The 23,986-nt window shown below is 40.2% G+C and overlaps 1 protein-coding gene across 6 annotated transcripts in view; it reads right to left on the bottom strand.

The window, feature by feature from the left end:
• The window catches only part of SGCZ (sarcoglycan zeta), a 1,585,391-nt gene that overhangs the window by 653,416 nt on the left and 907,989 nt on the right, over positions 1 to 23,986 (bottom strand). For 4 of the 6 annotated variants that reach the window (XM_077477423.1, XM_077477424.1, XM_077477422.1 and 1 more), the window contains one exon: positions 17,975 to 18,046. The exons of the other annotated variants lie outside the window; for them this stretch is intronic. The gene's annotated coding sequence lies outside the window, so the exon portion shown is untranslated. The remainder of the gene's footprint in view (positions 1 to 17,974; positions 18,047 to 23,986) is intronic. 6 annotated transcript variants of the gene reach the window in all.

Genomic DNA, 23,986 nt, shown 5'->3' with positions numbered 1-23,986 from the left:
TTGTATCTCTGTGTAGGAAAGTAAAAGGACATGTCCTTGGTGAGGATCTTAGCATTTTCCTACTCTACTCAAAATGAAAAAAGAAAAAGAAAAATCTTTGGCTTTAAATATACTTTAAACATCCCATGCTCAAATAATATTTTCAGGACATAGCTTCATATACTGTATGTAACTAATATAAATTCAAATGTTTACATTCTTGTGACATGTTTCATGTCCATGAGGGTTATTAGGGACTACATTCAGAATCTTTTCAAAATTTCTGCTGAGTAAGACATATATAAAATAAGATACTTGAAGAATGTTATGTTATTGTGACTGTATGCAAAATCATAAGAAAACGTTTTGTCCAATCACAGAAAAATGTATTAAAATAGCATTGATGGAACTACCACTAGGTTTGCATTGGAATAGGGCAAATTGGGAACTAAAATTACACTGTGCTGTTAAACAGAAAATATGGCATGTGTACGTAATTGAAAAAAAAATCTCAAAATAAATGTACAATTTAAAAAAAAAAGTTTATATATAGTACACCCTTCACATTTTGTAAATATTTTATCTTTTCATGTGACAACACTGAATAAATGACATTTTGCTACAATAGTACAAAAGTAGTGAGTGTACAGCTTGTATAACAGTGTAAATTTGCTGTCCCCTCAAAACAACTCAACGCAGCCATTAATGTCTAAACGGCTGGCAACAAAAGTGAATACACCCGTAAGTTAAAATGTCCAAATTGGGCCCAAAGTGTCAATATTTTGTGTGGCCATCATTATTTTTCAGCACTGCCTTAACCCTCTGGGGAATGGAGTTCACCAGAGCTTTACAGGTTGCCACTGGAGCCCTCTTCCACTCCTCTATGACGACATCACAGAACTGGTGAACGTTAAAGACCTTGCAATCCTCCACCTTCCCTTTGAGGATGACCCACAGATGCTCAATAGGGTTCAGGTCTGGAGACATGCTTGGCCAATCCATCACATTTACTCTCAGCTTCTTTAGCAAAGCAGTGGACATCTTGGAGGTGTCTTTGGGGTTAGTATCATGTTGGAATACTGCCATGCAGCCCAGTCTCCAAGGGGAAGGGATCATATTTTGCTTCAGTATGTCACAGTACATGTTGGCATTCATGGTTCCCTCAATGAACTGTATCTCCCCAGTGCTAGCAGCACTCATGCAGTCCCAGACTATGACACTCCCACACCACCATGCTTGACTTTAGGCAAGACACACTTGTCTTTGTGCTCCTCACCTGGTTGCTGTGACACATGCTTGACACCATCTGAACCAAATATGTTTATCTTGGTCTCATCAGACTACAGAACATTTTTCCAGTAATCCATGTCCTTAGTCTGCTTGTATTCAGCAAACTTTTTGAGGCCTTTCTTGTGCATCATCTTTAGAAGAGGCTCCCTTCTGGGACAACAGCCATGCAGACCAATTTGATGCAGTGTGCGGTGTATGCTCTGAGCACTGACAGGGTGACCCCCCCCCCACACCCCTTCAACCTCTGCATTAATGCTGGCAGCACTCATACTTCTATTTCCCAAAGACAACCTCTGGATTTGATCCTGAGCACGTGCACTCAACTTCTTGAGCCTTCTTGAACCTGTCCTGTTAAACGGCTATATGGTCTTGGCCACCATGCTGCAGCTCAGTTTCAGGGTCTTGGCAATCTTCTTATAGCCTAGGCCACCTTAGTGTAGAGCAACAATACTTTTTTCAGTTCCTCAGAGAGTTGCCATGAGGTGCCATGGTGAACTTCCAGTGACCAATATGACAGAGTGAGAGCGATAACACCAAATTTAACACACCTGCTCCCCACTTACACCTGAGACCTTGTAACACTAACGAGTTACATGACACTGGGGAGGGAAATGGCTAATTGGGCCCAATTTGGACATTTTCACTTAGGGGTGTACTCACTTTTGTTGCCAGTTACATGACACTGGGAGGGAAAATGGCTAATTGGGCCCAATTTGGACATTTTCACTTAGGCGTGTGCTCACTTTTGTTGCCAGCGGTTTAGAAATGAATGGCTGTGTGCTGGGTTATTTTGAGAGGACAGCAAATTTACACTGTTATCCGGTTCCCAACCGGCTCACGCAGATATACTGTGGCAGAATGGCCCTCGTGGGTGAAATCCGATACATATACGGCTTTGCCCAGGAGAGCCACCAGAGGGTGCGTGAGCGCCACCGGAGGCACGTGTGTGTGCCTGCTGCACAGCAGGGGACCTGATGTGAGTGGCCGGCGGGCGCGATCGGCCCTGGCCATGCGTGGTCACGTGCACAAGCAGCAGCATGGGGGTTTGTGTGTGTAAACACACAAATCCCTGTGCTGTCGGAGGAGAGAAGATAGATCATGTGTTTCTACAATGTAGAAACAGCAATCTGTCATCTCTCCTAGTGGTGTACTCACTTTTGTTGCCAGCGGTTTAGACATTAATGGCTGTGTGCTGGGTTATTTTGAGAGGACAGCAAATTTACACTGTTATACAAGCTGTACATTCACTACTTTACATTATAGCAGAGTGTCATTTATAGAGGGTTTGTCACATGAAAAGGTATAATAAAATATTTACAAAATTGTGAGGGGTGTACTCACTTTTGTGAGATACTGTGTGTATATATATATATATATATATATATATATATATATATATATATATATATATATATATATATATATATATATATATATATATATATATATCAATCAAAGGATACAATCTCTAAATGCAATGTCGTTTAATTCCAAAGTGCAGTTAAATACACATGTATAAATGGCAGCAGTAGCTTTTACATACACGTGTATAAATGTTAGCAACAGCGACCATACAGTTTTCGAGCATTCCTGCTCTTCATCAAGCTGTCAGCAAATATAATATGCAGATCCATTTTATACACTCACACAAGAAGCAATCCACACATGTGAAACCTAGATATTAATTGATCATCCAATTAACACTTTAATACTTTAATTACTTTCAGTATGAGTGTCCCTAATTATTATTTAGAGTAAATGAATAACACCTAAACACATGGTCATACACTATATAGCCCAACTCCAAGAAAGTGTATGAAAAACATCTATAATATGTACAGTATTCACATCCTAGATTCTGAGACAGTAGGGTCTATATAATATAAGTTCAGTATTATGTTTTCTTATAGGAGTTAATTAATCCTGAATAAGAACATATAACATTATTCAGATTATGATAATACATTAGTAAAAATAAATATAAATCATAATCCCTATTTAAGCCCTGCAGGTATAACGAGTTAGGTTGGTGGATCCACCAAACTTCCCTCTGTTTAAGCCTAAGTATTCTGTCACCCCCTCTTTTATCTCTCGGTATTGATTCTAATACCATAAATTTGAGATCTGAATCTCTGTCCATGTTCCAAAAAATGCTTGGGTACAGGAAGACCTGGCTGTTTCGTATGAATAGAACTGCAATGTTGGGAAAACTGATCTTTGATGTTTTGTGTTGTTTCACCCACATAAATTAAAATGCAGGCACATATCAATATGTATACCACGTATGATGATTGACAGGTCAAGAACCATTTGATGTTATATTTATACCCAGTTCTAGGGTGAATAAAATATTCACCCTTCTTTAACAAATTGCAATGTATACAGCCTAAACATTAAAAATAGTCATTTCTTTTGCTACCTAAAAAAGTCATCCTAGCTTCCTGTTTGTTTACTCTTACTTCGGAATGTACCAACATATCATAAAGTATTTTGTTTCTACGAAAAGCCTTCATAGGAACCTGGTGAAAGGAATCTATTTCCGAATAGGATCTCTATAATAGCGACCAATGTTTTCCAATTATCTTAACCCACGTACACACGGTCGGAGATTTCGGCAACCAAATGCGTTGAATTTTGCCCGTCGGATTGAGTCCGACGGATTGTGCCCGAAACTGTTGCATACACACGGTCGGGCCAAGTTGTCTGATTTCGCGGTTGCCAAGAACACGGTGACGTAAGCCGTGTACGGCGGGACTAGAAAAAGGAAGTTCAGCACCACGTCCGGCACCCTTTGTGCTCCTTTTGCTGATCTCGTGTTTTAGTAGAAGTTTGGTGAAAGACGATTCGCGCTTTTCAGATTAGTGATTCAGATCGCTACTGCTCTTCAGTTTCTGCTTGTCTTTGCGTATCTGATAATCAGTGCGTGCAGTCATTAAGTATTTGCTTCTCATTGTGGACTCTATCTTGGTATAGTACGCTTTCAAAGGCATTTTTTAGTGTCTGCTTGCTTCTGCTATTCAGGTCGTCCTTTCAGGCCTTGCTGTTTAGCGTTGCTTTCTGGTGTCCGTTCTGACCACCCGACCGTTTTCCAAACATGTTTTGTCTACGTCCTCATCGTACAGCTTGTGTTGTGCAGGGGTTCTTACTTTGACTTTGACACATGCCAAAGGGCTTGTGTCAAAGTCAAAGTAAGAACCCCTGCACAGCACAAACTGTACGATGAGGACGTAGACGAACCTTCAGGACCTCAAGTTCTCTACAGGCATCTCCCCCCAGGCTTTGGGGATCATTATTCCAGAGACCTGTTCTGCCATCATTCAGCTCATGCTGAAGGACTATATTATGCTAATTTTTAACCGTAAACATCACATTCTATGTATTTCATGATTGCTAATGTCTTGCATTTCTTTCCTCATTCCCTAATTACATAATCATTGCAATATGCTCTAATTCCTATACTCTGCCCCTTTGTCCTCATGTGGATTTGCCTCACTAACTTCCCCACCATGCTCTTCTTGGCCCCTAAAACTAGAGTCTAGTCACTTGACAATGTCTTTTGGCAGCTCCATAGTATTGCTTTTCCCTAAACACCCCCTAAAATCTCTACAAATGTGATGTGTGTGCTTCAATTCATGCAAAGTGACCTTTTTCTTGTTTTTTGGAGTTGTGCCAAACTCATTAGTAACCCCCCTCTCCCCAACTTTTACCTCAGCTGATAGCAATCTTCTATCTCATGACTTGACCCAACCCAATACACACTCTAAATACTTTTTTCATGATCACATTTATGGCCAAATTCACCAAAGCATGTAGTGTAAGGGCCTGCCTCAATACTTTCAAATGCTAGTTTTATTTTTTCAACATATTCAGTTTATTGCAGTTTATATGTAATAGCATAATGTCAAAATGTCCTTCCATTTTGTTATTATGACACTTCTTACCTGTCCGGTGGGCTGCCAATAGTGTAACTAAGGAGGGGCTTCACAAAGTATCACACATTATTTACGCATTCAGCTCTCAATCAAGTGGAGAGGGTTACCTCTCCTAAACATCCCCCCTCATTTTTTATCAAGGGCCCATCAGATGGGGGGGATGGGGGGTTAGGACTCTCATAAGGGGACCTTATACTTTAGGCTTTAAATCCTCATTTAAAAAAATGTTATACTAATTGTCTTCAAAAATGTGGGTGTATAATCTGCATGCAATGTTGATTTGTCAAATTACTAGTTTGTTTTCTTGTGTCACTACACAGTGTCCTTCAACGCAACAGGAATGGCAGACTGTGGCCTCCCACTTTGCCATTTTTTGTCAAGTTGTGCCTTTTTCGGCAACAGTGCAAACCCAAGTTCAGAGCGAGACGAGGGGACAGTAATGTCAGTACAGTAACTAATGTGTAGTGCATGACTGATCTAAATCATGCTCATTTTCAGCACCCAGGCAGGAAAATGGCATGATTGTCCAAATTCACACCTCACTGGGGGTGCTTTTTACTAAAGGCACATCCACTATGCACTACAAGTGCACTGCAAAAGTACACCTGAAACTGCACTTGGAGTGCAAAGTGGAGTTGCCTGTAGTAAATCACACTCCTCAGCACAAACTCAAATTTGACTACAAATACATTGTAATCCCAATGAAAAAGGAAGCCACACATTGTTGAGAATGAAACTTTTTAATACAAGCACATTCATATGTGCGTTTAGTAAAGGTTTTTACAACACAACCAAGATATTTTGGGCATCCAAAACCCAGTTTACTAATATTTATTTTTGAGTTGTTGTTTTGTGTAAACAGGCATGTATCAAAGCGTAAAATACAGAACACAGGAACTTACAAAGTTCAACTTGGAAAAGTGAAGACAATATCAGACATGAGTATGTACAAAGTGGGCTGATATTGCCTTCATCACATGGGGTGTGACCCCTGAAAAATACAAATTTGGAAGATGCACACAGTGTGTCAACATGTGCTATCTCCCATCATGGGGGATCAATGTACATGCTTTGGGGCTGCAACCCCTTCATCTCAGACACTTTACACAAAACATGTACATTGATCACCCATGATGTGAGATAGCGCATGTTTACACACTGTGTGCATCTTCCAAATTTGGTATTATGCTAAATCCACCTTTTTTTTTTAAAATAAAACAAAAATAAAACCCTATCTAGTTTTTTTGTTTTCACACTCTCCCCAAAACATCAATGATGTTCTTCATTTTATTTTTAACATCATTGATGTTTTGTTGTACAATTTCCAAATCCCTATTGCACACCATTATCTCCCCGAACAAGATCTGGGCACTTTCACTGGTAAAACGGGAATCTTCCTCCACATGACCTAGAAGAACAAAAACAAACACACCATGTAATCCAAATATGGTGATATACATTGATGAGCTTACCAGAAGCTGTGTCCTCCGACACTCACCTGTTGTGGTGACAATTTGGCCAACCTCCACAATCTCTCCTTCTTCCTCCTCCTCCTGCTCCTGCTCCTCTGTTTCTTCTTTTGGAAGTTGCCCTTCTTTGGGAGGGGTGTGGTCCCTGGTGTCCTCATGGTCCCTGGTGTCCTCATACTTGCCGAGTCTTCTCTCCCCTATGAGAATGTAAACAAAGATTAATTAGCACACAGAGGGCATAAATAGGAATATGAAAAATTGCTTGGAAGTGTTGTCCAATTGTTTTTTTAGGCCGAATTACAAGGTGAGAACATTATTGCTGCCACTTTGTTAAGCTGGAATACTTCCCTGCAGAATGATGTTTCCTACGAACGAACGAAACCATGACCTTGAAAGTGGCCATTTAAAAATGCACAACATGAAATCCAAGCACATGGAGCATGTATGCAAGCAAGAATAATGATATGAACACACAACAACTACTTACTTTTTTTAAGAACACGCTTGATCCTTACGTACTGCTCGTGCTCCCTCAGTTTCAGGTCTGACCAGCGTTTTCTCAGTTGATCCTTGGATCGGCGTACCCCAAAATTCTTCAGAAGACTCTTCACAACTTTATTCATGATCTTGGCCTTTCTGATATTTGGGTTTGGGTAAGGTCCATACTTCCCATCATAGTCGGTCCTGTTCAATATGTCGACCATCTCCAACATCTCTCTAAAAGACATATTTGAGGCCTTAAATCTGGTCTTCCTGGATTGGGACGTTTCTGGCTCCGGGCTTTCCTCACCCTCCTCCTCGTTAGTGGAACTATTATTGCGCACCTGCGTTCTCTCCGCCATGTGCTCTCCCCACTGCGTGGGAAGCGAAGGGGAGGGGAATAGTCTAGAAAGAACGTCAGTGGCGGGCGGAGTTTCACGCATGCGCACTGTATATAAAACGCCACACATGTGTATTGTCCGTACGATCTGGGAGGAGAGTGTGAGGCATGGATGCGGCGAACGTGGAAACGAAGGTAACATTTTTAAATTTGTGCTTCACTAGACTAGACTGCTTGTATCTAGGCCGCTGTTGGGACACGATTAGGAGGGATTTTAATTGCATTATTAGTATTTGAGGGTTTGGCTTGTGTTGTGTCTTGCAGAGAAAATGGACCCATTCACCAATCCCAACTTTATGGGGCTCTTCCTCGAGCTATACAAGGAGATGCCCTGCCTGTGGCAGTTCCACAACAAATTTTATTATGACAGATCCAAGAGGAACGCAGCACTGGAGAAACTGCTTGCTTTGGTGCAGATCAGGGTCCCCACGGCAGACATGGAATATCTGAATCGCAAAATTGTGACCATGAAGCTTACATATTTCAGGGAGAGGAAGAAGCACCTGGAGTCCTTAAGAGCAGGAGATCCAGATGCTGTTTATTACCCCAGGATGGTGCACTTTGAAAGGCTGCATTTTCTGTTAGACCAGGGGGTACCCAGGCCACCACTCAGGCCACCACTCTCCATGCTTCCTCCAAGGCATCCTTCACCCCCAGCTGAGGCTTCTGATGACCAACCTGGGCCATCCAGGCAGCACCATGTGGTGGGGCCCAGCTTGAGACAGGTATTGCATTGTTGAACATATTTCTTGTGTTACATTTAATGATGTTAACTAGATTAGATGCTCTTATTGATCAGGAAGTTGATATTTCTCCAAGTGGTTTACATCTCAATAGACAGTAGTGACCAAAAATGATTGGGACGGGAAAGAAAAATGCTGGTGTCAGAATGATAGTCTGTTCTATTTGGTAACAGTCAAATAGCAAAAGCCAGGAGCACAAAATGTTGTGATTGATGATAAAAAAACTAAAACTATGTCCCCTTTTCATACACAGGAAGACCTCAGTCGGGGGGAGGCTGTGGCAAGTGGCAGCCAGGAGGTCCAACAACGCCCTCCTCCTCCTGCCCCAGCTAGAGGAGCCCAGCCACAGCCTGGAAGGATGCCTGGTGGGAAGTCCCAAAGGAAGACCAGAGAGTGATGGCCTGGGATGAGTCTGGTGTGCCAGAAGATGCAGCCTCTTCAAGATCACCATCCTGGCCATCTGAATTTCCTGCTCTCGAGGACTTCAGGAGCAGACTTCTCTCCCTGAGATATCTACTCCTCAGGCCACCAATTTTTTAATATCTCATTTAGTCATGTCTGCCCTGGGGGCCAAAGGCTGCACCAAAGTTAAGAAGTTTCTCCAGTGCTGCGTTCCTAGTTTTCTTTTCAAGCAGAAAAATTAAATTTTATTTTTGTTTGATGAAATACTTGTGTAATGTGTTTTCCTTCAAAAAGTTGAGTTCATTTGTGAGCAGGCAGGTACATTTCCAAAATACAAAGTAAAATAAATAACAAGGGGTACCAACACTAAACAACCTCCTGTAGATTCAAAAATACAATCTAAAAAATACAATAATGTTGTTGTTATAAGTTTACACACCAAAATAAAAAGTTCAAAAAAGGAGAAATGACCAGTGTCTTTAACCACTTGGGTACCGCGCTATTGCAAAATGACGGCAATAGCGCGGACCCACATTTTCGGGACTACGTCTATTGACGTAGTCCTGGTTACGAGCGGCCTGCGCGCCCCCTGAGGGGCGCGCGCGGCGCGCTCTGTGATCGGCGAGTCCGTGAGACTCGCCTGATCACCGATCCGTGTAAGGGGTCGATCCCGACCCCTTATCACGTGATCAGCTGTCAGCCAATGACAGCTGATCATGTGATAAAACGGAGCCGGTAATCGGCTAGTATTCCTCCTCGCGCTGACAGCGCGAGGAGAAAAAAAAAAAGCCGATCGCCGGCGGCCGTGTTCGGGACATCAGTCCCGATCACGGCCAGCAATTTAAACGGACACCTGCCCCCTGCCAGTGCCCACCTGCCACCCGCAGTGCCATCCTGAAATAAAGTAAGTGCCCCCCTGTCAGTGCCACCCAGCAGTGCCCATAGTGCCCACAGTGCCACCCAGCAGTGCCCACAGTGCCACCCAGCAGTGCCCACAGTGCCACCCAGCAGTGCCACCCACAGTGCCACCCAAAATCTGCCTCAAAGGTGCTGCACCCCAGTGCCGCCCATCAGTGCCCAGCAGTGCCGCCCATCAGTGCCCAGCAGTGCCGCCCATCAGTGCCCAGCAGTGCCACCTATCAGAGCCACCTATCAGTGCCACCTATCAGTGCCCATCAGTCCCATCTATCTGTGGTACCTATCAGTGCCCATCCGTGCCACCCATCCGTGCCACTTATCCGTGCCACCCATCCGTGCCATCTTATCTGTGCCCATCTTTGCCCATCAGTGCCGCCTTATCTGTGCCCATCGGTGCCGCCTTATCTGTGCCTATTAGTGCCGCCTTAACTATGCCTATCAGTGCCCACCAGTGCAGCCTATCAGTGCCCACCAATGCAGCCCATCAGTGCCCACCAATGCAGCCTATCAGTGCCGCCTAATCAGCGCACTTCAATGAAGGAGAAAAATGACCCGTTTGCAAAATTTTATAACAAACTATTAAAACATGATTTTTTTTTTTTTTTTTTTTGCATCTTTTTTTGTTTGTTTAGCAAAAAATAAAACTCCGAGCTGCAACTAAATACCACCAAAAGAAAGCTCTATTTGTGGGAAAAAAATGATAAAAATTTCATTTGGGTACAGTGTTGTATGACCGCGCAATTGTCATTCAAAGTGCATCAGCGCTGAAAGCTGAAAATTGGTCTGGGACTGAGGGGGGTTTAAGTGCCCAGTAAGCAAGTGGTTAAAGGAGTTTTTTAGGGAATCCCCCCCCCCCAAAAAAACATCCAAAAAAATAAAAAAAAATAACAAACATTGTGTAGATGTGACTTAAACTAAAATTGTATTGCTGAAATGATTAAAAAAGAGTAATGAAATCCGTTCGGGAGAAGTGTGTGCGACTATGAGCATCAAAAGAAGTTCGTTCTTGCAGCATTGTTAAAGATCAAGAGAATGCGCTTGATGACTGATTTTTTAACATTGCAGCGTGACGAATGTGCTATATCGCTTACGAGCAGTAGTTTTATGTGAACGAGCGCTTCCGTGTTGGAATTTGAATGTGAGCATGCGTGGCACTTGGTCCGATGAAAATGCTCTACACATGATCGGATTAGGTCTGTCCGGCCCAGTTGGTCAGGAAATCTTTCCAACATGTTGGAAATTTGGATCGGACGGAGATTCGGACGGAATCAGTCCGATGCATACCACACACAGTCGGATTATCTGACGACGCGGTCCGATAAGACTCATTCCGACAGATTCTCCGACCGTGTGTACAAGGGCTTAGATATCTTCACTATAACTATGATATTGCAATACAAAATGGCAAATGTTTATTTAGATCTGTTTGTCTATGTGGTATAACATGTCCTTGTACCTGATCAATTATTCATAATTCCTGTTGGATGATGTTCTCAGGGTAGTTACAATCTCAAAATTTCAGACACATCTCATTAATCCACATTTTGTATCTCAAATGATTACTTACAGTCCATTTTATTCTATAGAATTCACTATGTGTTATTGATTTGAAAACATGGGGATGGAAGCTGTTAAATAGGAACAGTTGATTCCTATGTGTTAGTTTTATGAACAGATCAGACTTAATCCGTCCGTTCTCAAAATATATTGTTGTGTCTAGAAAAAGAGACCGACTTCTCATCAACACATATACTGAATTGTATGTCTGTACTGTACCCATTAAAAAAATCATTAAATAATGTAAGGGTTCCAACGTCGCCATGCCACACCATTAATATGTCTATGTCTATATCTATATCTATATAGTGCTGCCATGTGACACAATGCTTGTGAAACAATTCATTCATGTAGATTTACTTTTTTCTCAAAATAATGGTAAATGGTGGAGCCACATTGGAACCCATAGCAACTCCTATTAGTTACATAGTTACATAGTTAGTCAGGTTGAAAAAAGACACAAGTCCATCCAGTTCAACCTTAAAAACAATAAATAAAAATAAAAAATATCATACAATCCAATATACCCAATTTTATACCCACAGTTGATCCAGAGGAAGGCAAAAAACCCCAGCAGAGCATGCTCCAATTTGCTACAGCAGGGGAAAAAATTCCTTCCTGATCACCCAAGAGGCAATCAGATTTTCCCTGGAATAACTTTACCTATAAATGTTAGTACCTAGTTATATTATGTACATTCAGGAAAGTATCCAGGCTTTTCTTAAAGCATTTTACTGAGCAGGCCATAACCACCTCTGGTGTGAGTCTATTTCACATTTTCACAGCTCTTACTGTAAATAAATCTATTTTCCTCTAGACGTAAAGAGTGCCCCCGTGTCCTCTGGGTTGACCGTAAAGAGAATAACGCAACACCAAGTTCACAATATGGACCCCTTATATATTTGAACATGTTGATAATATCCCCCCTTATTCTCCTCTTCTCAAGAGGGAATAAATTCAGTTCCTCTAATCTTTCCTCATAGCTGAGCTCCTCCGTGCTTCTTATCAGTTTAGTTGCCCTTCTCTGCACTTTCTCCAGTTCCCCAATATCCTTTTTGAGAACTGGTGCCCAAAACTGAACTGCATATTCCAGATGAGGTCTTATTAATGATTTGAACAGGGGCAAAATTATATCTCTCTCTCTGGAGTCCATACCTCTCTTAATACAAGAAAGGACTTTGCTCACTTTGGAAACTGCAGCTTGGCATTGCATGCTATTATTGAGCTTATGATCTATCAAAACCCTCAGATCCTTCTCCACCACGGATTCCCTCAGTTATACTCCCCCTAGTATGTATGATGCATGCATATTCTTAGCCCCCAAGGGCATAACTTTACATTTATCAACGTTAAACCTCATCTGCCACATAGTCGCCCAATTAGACAGTGTATCGAGGTCGGCTTGTAAATTGGAGACATCCTGTAAGGATGTTATTCCACTGCATATTTTGGTGTCATCTGCAAAGACAGAAATTTTACTTTTGATCCCAGACCCAATATCATTTATAAAGATGTTAAAAAGTAAGGGTCCCAGCACTGAACCTTGGGGTATACCACTGATAACCTTAGACCATTCAGAGTAAGAATCATTAATCACTACTCTCTGAATTCTGTCTTTTAGCCAGTTTTCTATCCATTTACAAACTGATATTTCCAAACCAGTAGACTTTACCTTATACATGAGCCTTTGCTTTTGCAAAAGTATACCACATCCACAGCCACCCCTCTGTCCAAGGTTTTACTTACCTCTTCATAAAAAGAAATCAGGTTTGTCTGACAACTTCTGTCTTTCATGAATCCATGCTGTTTGTTGCTTAAAATGTTTTTTTTTTCCAGCAAGAACTCATCTATGTGGTCTTTTATTAAACGCTCCAGTATCTTCCCGACTATAGAAGTTAAACTAATAGGTCTATAGTTACTTGGCAAAAACGTTGATCCTTTTTAAATATAGGCACCACGTTTGCCCTGCGCCAATCCAGTGGTACTATTCCCATCATTAATGAGTCCCTAAAAATTAGATACAATGGCTCTGAAATTACAGAGCTTAATTCTTTTAGGATCCATGGGTGAATGCCATCAGGGCCAGGTGCTTTATCCACCTTTATTCTGTCTAAGTATTTCTGGACTATATGACTTTTGAGCCATTGTAGATCATTTGAGGCTGTGTTACTACCACCCCCATTATGGACATGAGCTCCCCCATGCTCTTTTGTATACACAGAGCTGAAGAAAGTATTTAATAAATTAGCCTTCTCTTTGTCCCCAGTCACCCACTCTGGATTATTTTGTAAAGGGCCTACATGCTCAGACTTGACCTTTTTACTATTAGTATATTTGAAGATTTTTTTGGGGTTTGTCCTACTATCTCTTGCAATCTGTCGTTCGTTTTAAAATTTTGCATCCTTGATTTATTTTTTACATATTCTGTTAAATTCTTTGTAACATTTAAATGACACTAGTGTTCCTTCATTTTTATAATTTTTAAAAGCTCTTCTCTTATTGTTTATAGCTTTTTTAACTTTGGCCGTTAGTTGTAAATGCTGAAGCTTAAAAATGTGTCTAGACTAAAATAATATGCATAGACACATAGGATAACACTATTAGTGTCTAGAATTAGAAAAATAATTACTCAAAAGATGCTTTTAGTAATAAGACAAATATTCAGTGTAGCGCAAATTGTGTTTTATTAGATATGTGTTTAGGTGTGGTGAAATCACTTATATTGTGTTATAGCTGCAACCATATTGTTTTAGATGATTGCACAGTGTGTCAGTTTTGATGCACTAATATAGGCGAGTGCAGACTATTATCACTATATATTTATGCTTCTAGGAATGTCTTTTTTTTAAGCTAGTGTGCGTGGAGCCTAAAAGCCTTGGTCCCAGAGATATTGCTGAAAACTATTCACAGAGGCTTCCTGGCATTGCTGCACCATCTTCTGCCAACAGAACCACAACATAAATACAAACAGGACAACTATTTAATTTCTGATTTATTCTTGAAGCTTATACAGCTCTACAAAAAAGAACAGCTAGTCTACTAAGCTGAGTTTTCTCTACTACAGGTAAAGGGACGTTTGAAATAAAGTCATACCTGTAAAAAGACCATGTTAATGTTCACTTTTTCTGCTGCCTGTGTTGCACAGCGGAATGTCACTCCCATCCTGGGAAATCATCTGCTGAGGGGGTCTACAGGGAAACCAAGTTGTATTTTTCAAGAGTGTCAATCTACCTGGTTGCCAATGACTACCACTAGTTTACCTAACTGGCCTCCATGTCACTAAAGCACAAAGTAACAAATGTTGTGCACCAAATAACTGTCTGTATACATAAAGCTGATGTTGTGAAAAATTACTAATGATGTGCAGACAAAGTTGATGCTTTAGTCTAGACTAAATACACAGGTCTATACCAGTTGCACAGGTCATTGAATTCCAAGCCCAAACTATACAGAGGTCTTTGATTTCTGACCAAGCTTGCAGTAAACCCTTCCTATTTCAATGTTAGGTTCTGCCTGCTGCCATCCAGCTGACAAATGCCAGACACTTGAATGGACATTGAGGCTCTATATATAATCTGGGCCTAAAATCGAAGAGGATCTTTAAGACACAGGGGTTGAGTTGAGAAGCAATGATAAAGTACAAATTTGTGCTGAAACCCTAGAGAGTGGAGAGGAGATTAGAAAATCACCAGAATAGAACAAAATTACAAAGTAATCGTCAAAAAAGTACTTAATTTCAGATTCTGAACAGCCAGATTATCCAGTAATTGTTTATTGTTGTAGTATAGTGCATACTACCAGTTCTCGGATGTAAGGCCTACATTCATTGTTTTAATCTTTTATTTTTTTTCCCCTGGCATTCCTGACACATTTCTCCTCCTAGAGAGACAATGCTCTAGGGTCACAATACTGTATCATTGGTAAAGAACATCCCTCCCATTCACCATAACACAAGGAAACATGTTCTGTAACTCACAGGGATAAATAGGAACAATGATAACTGATATGTGCAGCATACCAGAGAAAGCAGCAAGGTATCAGATCAAGAATTTTCAAGTAGTAGCAAAAGATATATTGTTGCACATATCAAATAGTTACAACAAAATATTTTTAATTGTCTATCTTGCAGACTAAAAGGGAGATAATACGACATGTTCAATGGTAAGGTTTACATGAACTTAAAATGATGTATAAAGGTATTTATTCATTTATATATATTTTTAATTACAAACATGTCTGCCTGCTATGTTCAATGTTTTTGCACATAACAGCCACAATCCGTTTCTTCTCAGGTTCCCTGATGGTGCTCCTGGCTTGACCTTTTCTCTGCGTGCCACCATAGGAAGCCTAAAGCCGTGTACACACGGGCGGACTGTATGGCCAACTTAGTCCGTCAGACAATCCGACGGACAGTCCGTCCTACTTTCGAATGAACGGACTTGACCACACACGGATGCACAAACAGTCCGTCGAAAGTTTGCGCGATGACGTGTACAGCACGTACGACGGGACTAGAAATAGGAAGTCCAATACACAGCAATGCAACCTTTCGCCGTGTAAATCCTTTCTGAGCATGTGCCATACTTAGTCCGTCGAACTAGCCTACTCACGAGCGGATTGTCCGCTGAAACCAAAGTACGACGGACAATATTACGGAAATTCCGAAATACTTAGTCCGCCAGACTGCACGCTGAAAAAGTCAGCTGAAGCACACACACGAGCGGACTGTCCACTGTCACACACCAAATGTGTTTCGACGGACTAAGTTGGCCAGACAGTCCGCCCGTGTGTACGCGGCTTCAGGTGGCACCATGAGGGCTTGATCCTGTGCTGTGCTGTGTGTGTCCATATACACACACAATGTGGCTCAGTCCAGTCTCCTACTCCCATGTCACTGGATTTGATTGACTGCAGCAGGAGCCAATGCCTCACATTGCTGTCACTGAGTCCAGTGAGGAGGTAGAGAGAGAGAGAGCTGTGAATGGCTGTGCAGGAGGGTAGTGTCAGGACAAGTGTGATCATTGGAGAACAGCAAGCTGAGTTCCCAGCACAGCCAGAAAACTGACCTGCTGTTTTCTCCTGTTCAGTGTGGTCAGGTTTAAATAGAAAAGCAGAGGGACTAGCAGGATCAACAGGGATTTCACACAAAGGAAGCAATACAAAGAGAACTGGATATTTTTTCATACAAATACATGGTACAGCAGCCACATATCAGAAATACAAAATGCCGTGGTAACAAATGCTTTAAGATTGGGCTGTCACTTTGCATTTTAAATCAATTTCAACTACAATTAAACAGCTTTGTTTTTAAATTGCTAAACTAATTAAGGCAATCTATTATCCCTAAATTTCTTCACATTTCTAGTAGACTTTTTGGGTCAGTGCAACTTACTAAACCAAATTCCATTTCTAAAATGGTTGAAATTGCCTGGAAATTACCATGTGTAGTACAATCATATACACTGCCCCACAAAGCATTCTTTACAACTATTACACATTTTATAGATACAGAGAACACAGACTGTCATATATGCCGGGACATAACTAGACCTTGAAACTTGGGTTATATGCCCCAGGTCAGCAATGCCCAAACTTTTGCAGCCACTGATTACCCATTTCCCAGCATAGCTCTTGTGCTAATATCATTTGGCAGAACCATAACTGGTGGTACAACACAGGAAGGTTTTCCTCATGCCAAAGATGGGGCATTCTTCCTTCCACTGATTACGAATATTAAGGCATTCTTATTCCCACTGACATCAAGACTAGTACATTCTTTCTCCCACAAATACTAATATTCAGGAATACCTACTCACACTAATGTTGGGGAGTTCTTCCTCTTATTGACCACAATCTAAATGGAAATCACCTTTGTGCTGACACTAATGTAAATAGCAATCTCTCTATTACTACATCCTTATAAACAATACAACAATAAGAAAACAAAAAGCAGCCGACACATTTTTAGGGCTTACAAAAATGCAAATGTCATAAAATGTTTTAAACTGCGCATGAACTGAGAATACAGAGCTCTTGGGCAAACAAATCTTTGGCAGGAGATGTTTAGAACAACAGTCAGTTAGTGGTTGTGTCAATATCAGCCTTGAATTAATAGGAGTCTCCATTATTCCATACTGAACCAGATGAATTAATGGATAAAAGACAATATTGCTAGCCAAACTAAGTCAGAGAAGATGAGACTTTTTTGTTTATTGGATCCTTGGAAAAAAGCTTACATCATTTGCCTGTTAACAAACACTTAGTACTCAAGTTGCAGATTATGTCAGTTGTTCATCAATCACTGCATTTACTAAAGGGGAAGGGTATGTTCACTTTGCAAAAGGATTTTCACTGTGCAAGAGAGTTTTCACTTAGGGTAGTGAAAGCTGTGAAAACTTTCTTTGCAGAAAATACCCAATCACTTGCACCGAAAACTAAAACACAGTATCTTCTAATTTCAGTAAAGCTTCACCTTAATCATTAAGTCTTTTAAAGTGAAAGCTACCTTTGCTAAATAAATAGTCTATGTTCCTTTAGCAAATCAACCCCACAGTGATCAGTGTATTTTCACAAGTGGGGATACATTGAAAATAACAACATGTTCCCCTCCATATGCAAATAAATCTATAGCATTTAATGTTCTGCTGTAAGAATCTTATATGTCTAGAGTACTTTATCAGGCCACATCCTGCCTTTTTTTCAGAGTACATTAGCACACAGAATCCTTATTTCTCTCATATACCCCATCACACACTAAACACACTAAACACATGCCGGATGTTGTGACAAGTCTTATGCACATACTTGGTAACTGTGTATTTTCCCATCAGAAACTGGAAGTACTGGGATGTGAAGGATATTCCAAAGGACATATACCTGAAAATACAGTAATATAAAAGTAAGAACATATCTTTATGACTATATAACAACAACAGTAGAATGATGACCCCTAAATGGAAGGAGTTTAAGAGAAACCATCATAGCCAATTCCTTGTGCCATACAGCCAAGGAAGTCATGTCAACTGTCACATTTACTGTTCTTGTCCATATAAGTCTTGTGAACATTACTACACATGCATTTGTAAAAAACCTACACAATGTTCTCCTTCATAAATTATCAGTTCATAATCACCTTGCTATAGAAAAGGTTAAACTTCAGTCTCATGTGCAAACAACATACATACTGATAATAAAAGAAAATGACTCACAGTAGGGTAACAAGAAGCCTTAGCTCTCCTGAGATGGACCATCTCAAATGTACCCCCTGCTGAATTAAAGGACCAACTTGATGTAGAAGAAAATCAAAGGCCTGGATAGACATGCATGTATAGGAAACACTTTTTCAGGATACTGCTGCATTAGTCCAGGCACTTTTCAAAAGGCCCTTTAGAAACATGCTGGAAGAACAGTATATTCTATGGGCAAAAATAGTTTTCCCACATTTTCTAAGCGTGATCAGGAAATTTAAAGAAGAACTCCAGGTATTACAGTGCCTTGAAAAAGTATTCATACCCCTCGACATTTTCCACATTATGTCATGTTACAACCAAAAACGTAAATGTATTTTATTAGATAGACCAACACGAAGTGGCATCTAATTATGAAATGGAAGGGAAATGATAAATGTTTTTTTTTTATAATGTCAAATATTTTTACAAATAAATATCTGAAAAGTGTGGAGTGCATTAGTATTTAACCCCTTTTACTCTGATACCCTTAACTAAAATCTAGTGGAACCAAGTGCCTTCAGAAGTCACCTAATTAGTAAATAGAGTCCATCTGTGTGTAATTTAATCTCAGTATAAATACAGCTGTTCTGTGAAGCCCTTGGAGATTTAGAGAGCCTTAGTGAACAAACAGCCACATTAAGGCCTAGGAACACACCAGACAGGTCAGGGATAATGTTTCGGAGAAGTTTAAAGCAGGGTTGGGTTACAAAAAAAAAAATATCCCAAGCTTTGAACATCTCATGGAGCACTGTTCAATCCATCATCTAAAAATGGAAAGAGTATGGCACAACTGCAAACCTACCAAGACATGACCATCCACCTAAACTTACAGGCTGGACAAGGAGAGCATTAGTCAGAGAAGCAGCCAAGAGACGCATGGTAACTCTGGAGGAGCTGAAGAGATCCACAGCTCAGGTGTGATAATCTGTCCACAGGACAACTATTAGTCGTGCACTCCACAAATCCGGCCTTTGTGGAAGAGTAGCAAGAAGAAAGCCATTGTTGAAAGAAGCCCATAAAATGTCCTGTTTGCAGTTTGCGAAAAGCCATGGGGGGGACACAGCAAACATGTACGAGAAGATGCTCTGGTCAGATGAGATCAAAATTTTACTTTTTGGCCTAAAAGCAAAATGCTATGTGTGGCAGAAAACTGACACTGCACATCACCCAAAAAACATACACCATGATGGGAAGATGGATGGAGCCAAATACAGGGCAATCTGATGCCGGGTACACACAACGGGGCTTTTCAGCAGAGAATGCCCAACGGTCTTTCCGACGGAGTTCCAACGGACGTTTGACGGAGTTACAACAGACTTCTGAACGAACGGACTTGCCCACACACGAATGGTCAAAGTCTGTTAGTTTTGAATGTGATGGTACGACGGGACTAGAAAAGGAAGTTCAATAGCCAGCAGCCAATAGCTGCTCTTGCGTCGTATTTGGTCTGTCGGACCACTATACAGACGAACGGTTTTCCAAATAGAAATTGATTCCGTCGGACAGATTTGAAACATGTTCTATTTCTAGGTCCGTCAGAATTTTTGAAGAAAAAAGTCAGATGAACCCCACACATGATCGTAATATCCAACGGAATGATTCTGTCACACCTTTTCTGCCAGGAAGTTTGGTCATGTGTATGTGGCATAAGACTGCAAAAGACTTGAGACTGGGGCGGATGCTTACCTTCCAGCAGGACAACGACCCTAAACATAAAGCCAGAGCTACAATGAAATTGTTTATATTAAAGCATATTCATGTGTAAGAATGGCCCAGTCAAAGTCCAGACCTAAATCCAATTGATAATTGCTTTTTACAGACGCTTTCCATCCAATCTGACACAGCTTGAGCTATTTTGCAAAGAAGAATGTGCAAAGCTGGTAGAGGCATACCCAAAATGACTTCTTGCAGCTGTAATTGCAGCGAAAGGTGATCATTCTACAAAGTATTGATTCAGGGTGGCTGAAAACAAATACACACCACACTTTTCAGATATTTATTTGTAAAAAAAATTGAAAACCATTTATAATTTTCCTTCCACTTCACAATTATTAAAATATATTTAAATTTTTGGTTGTAACTTGACAAAATGGGGGAAATGTCAAGGGGTATGAATACTTTTTCAGGGCATTTGGAAGTCACTATTTAAATTGTGATGGATTACAGTGCGTTAACTCCAGTGGGGGAAAGTTCAAAACTAATCTTAGCAAGTATTATTTTACTGAAAGGGTAGTTGATGCTTGGAATAAACATCCAGCAGAGGTAGTGAGCCAGTCAACAGTAAAAGGCTTCAAACATGCTTGGGGCAAATATAGATCTATACTTAGACAAAAAAGTTGACGAAAAAATAAAAATAAAATATGTATTAAAAAATGGCAGAGTTGATAGACCATTAGGTCTGTGTTCTGCCGTCACCTTTCTATGTTTCTATGGGTGTATGACACCCAGTGGACCTATACCTTTTATGTACAGTTTAAATTTTTCCTGAGCACTGAACGTAAAGCCATCTCTATACATTCAGCATTCTGACACTGGCCCTTCAAGTTTCAGATCCTTATCAGAGTAAACTGTGGCCACTCTGCCTACTCCCCAACACATGACCAACCACAGAATGCATTGTATTATGTGAACCCATTCTCAAAATACAAAGTATTCTGTGAATGAACAGTGGAGGGAAGTCATACAGCAACTGCATCTACTTGTTCAGAGTGCTGGAAGTATAATTATAGCTGTACTTCTGCCACTCAGTAAAACTGTAAATTGTAAATAAAAGAGATAAGTCCACGAGATGGCTTAAACATCATTGCATTTAGCCCCCTTATAACCCAGAATATTTTAATAGTGACTTAATTCCTCAATTTCTTCTTTAAGACAAAAATCAGCATTGAAAAAAATCTGAAAAAACAACACTGTCAAAATTTTTCTCTCCACACATAAAACCATCATGACTGCCCTCACCAACATTTCCCATTACCCATAATCCATAATCTCCTGCTTCAGCTGTTGACATCATTTGCCTTTAAAATGCACTAACCCAAGGGCAGTGAAATGCGTTAAAAATGAATTTTGCTGTACAAAAAAGCCCAATAATGTTTAAAAACCACATAAATGTGTGGCATATTTTTATAGCCATTTCAAACTACATATTTTTTTTAACACCAGTAGAGTCATGTTCTAACACCCTCTGCTACCACTAAATTGCCTATGCAAAATTTATGGTGAACTGTAAGTTTGCTTAATGGTCACATGTACCCATGTATACAAAACTGAAAATACATGGACCATATTACTATTATAGTTGCAATGAAGCTTGTCAGCACTTTGCAAATAACCATCTTGAAGAAAGTACAGGTATTTGGCATTGCTGAACACTGTGAACTAGCTGATAAAATTTGGGCGTAAAGTACAAGGCTTGCAAAATGTTTTTTGCTTAATGTCGACAGAGTATTTGACCTTAGCCAGTCTGTTTTAATGAATACAATGCTGCAAAAGCAAATAACAACTTGCAGAGTAAGGATCTGTTATACCTGTAATACGAACATTACAATGCTGCATACACAGCATGTTTTGTATAACAAAGGTATTACATTATCAATCCAATGGCTCTTTAGGACAGCTATACAATTTTTAAAATTGGTGTTCAGGGATAAGGCAAAGTTTAAAATGTTATGTTTATATTATATTACTGCATACAATGTTACTGTGTATGAACAGTCACATAAATCAAAGGAGTTTAACTTCCATAGGCATTCTGCTGGGGGTCAGATGCACATAACGCATGATTATAAGTAATAACTTTTAATGTGAACATAATTAACTTACAACTCTTTCAAAATCATATGTGGTATACATAGAATTAAACCATGTAACTGTTTCAAAGTAAAATAAAAGGAAAAACATTTTTAAAGACCCTACAATTTAACAAATATAAATATTGTTTGACTAGGCATGCTCGGTATACAAGATGCATTTGTATTTAAAATACAATTGTGGACTTGTAAACAGTCCCACTTATGCTCTCCGCCATATTTACCATATTTTTTTAAAGTAGCATTAAACTCAAGCATTACAAAATCCACTGAAAGGCAGGGTTTTTAAAACAGAAGAGACTCTAGAGGTCTCTTCAGTCATAAATTTCCCCCTCCTGCCTGTCAATGGTAAGGTGATCTGAGCCACACATGTGCAGCTCAGATCGCATTTACTGCCCAATCTCTGTGATGTGCTAAAGTGACTCACATGAAAATGTGTGGGAGTGATGTCACCTGAGCCTGGCCATTGAAGCAGCCGAAGATTTGTAACCTGAAAGGTAGACCGGGCTAACAAGGAAGCACCGAGGCGAGGGAGAGCCATGACTGCCCAGCACTGGAGGGATCCGTTGGTAGGTAAGTCTTTCATAGTGTACTAGTGTGCAGTGCATTCTAGTACAATATGACTTAAAACTGCAGGGAGCACATGTTTTTTACTTTATTAAGAGACTTTACTACTGCTTTAACTTTATTTGTTCAAGCCATACAAAAATGAAGAACCGTCAACATGTTCCATGATATGCAGTGTTAAATACTTTGCTTTTCAGTTTATTACTTCCTTCCTATTTAAAGTAATTTGAGCTTAGTCATGGAACTCCAGTTACAGTAGATGTAAACTTATTTACACAAATCTTATATAGGCTTTACTATGTTAATGAAATTTTTGAAAGTCATTATTTAATAATTTTAAATCTGTTGTTTTCAGTACAGTGTAAATAATATTTGATGATCCTGCCATGAAGCAAGCTTTGTATTCAGGCACTTCCTGTTATATGGTGATAACACTGAAGATGTCTGGATGACCAGTAGTTCTTGCTGATGACAGCTCAATGCGGATATATTTTGGCACAGTTCTCTCAGTGGAAAGGTAATGATTCTGGATAGGTCCTCCTTTTTTGCAGAATGAGATGAGAATACAGACAGGAATAATAAGGAATTATTATGGGTTAGTTTAGTGGTAAGACCTAAGCTGGCCAAAGGTGGATTGAAATTCAGCAGGTTTAAAAGGCAGTGGCCACATTTCAAGCCATCTATGGCCATTCATATTCTGGGGGAGTCAATTTAATGATCAACTGGGAGTTTTGACAAATTTTAAATTAATCAGTCCATGCAGCCGATTAGCATATCAGTGTATTCTGACAGCAGGGATATATCACTCTCAGAATACAATAGCTCAACAAAGAGGATTACTGCATCCACCTATATGTGTGGATGGGGGGATCTGTTCAGTTTTTTTTCAATCATCTCACTGGCTGACTGAAAACACTGATCAATATATGGACAGATTTAATTTAGGTGGTATAATAAGTTAGTTTTTTTAAGGATTAGGGGCTTTAGTTAAAGTTTTATGGTTAAGGACATTCACACCACCTGGGCTAAGCTCTAAGGCCGCGTACACACGGGCGGACTGTTCGCCCAACTTTGTCCGCTGAACAGTGTTTGGGCGGACAGTCCGCTCGTGTGTGGGCTTTCAGCGGACAGTTTCAGCGGACAGTTTGACGGACAAGGTTTTTCGGAATTTCCGAAAAACTGTCCGCTGAAACCTTGTTTCAGCGAACAGT

This window comes from Lithobates pipiens, unplaced genomic scaffold (genome assembly GCF_037356315.1).
Source record: "Lithobates pipiens isolate NorthernLeopardFrog02 unplaced genomic scaffold, aLitPip1_a1.2 Scaffold_13, whole genome shotgun sequence".
In the NCBI taxonomy this organism is placed as follows: Eukaryota; Metazoa; Chordata; class Amphibia; order Anura; family Ranidae; genus Lithobates; species Lithobates pipiens.
This window is presented reverse-complemented; position numbering and strand designations above follow the sequence as displayed.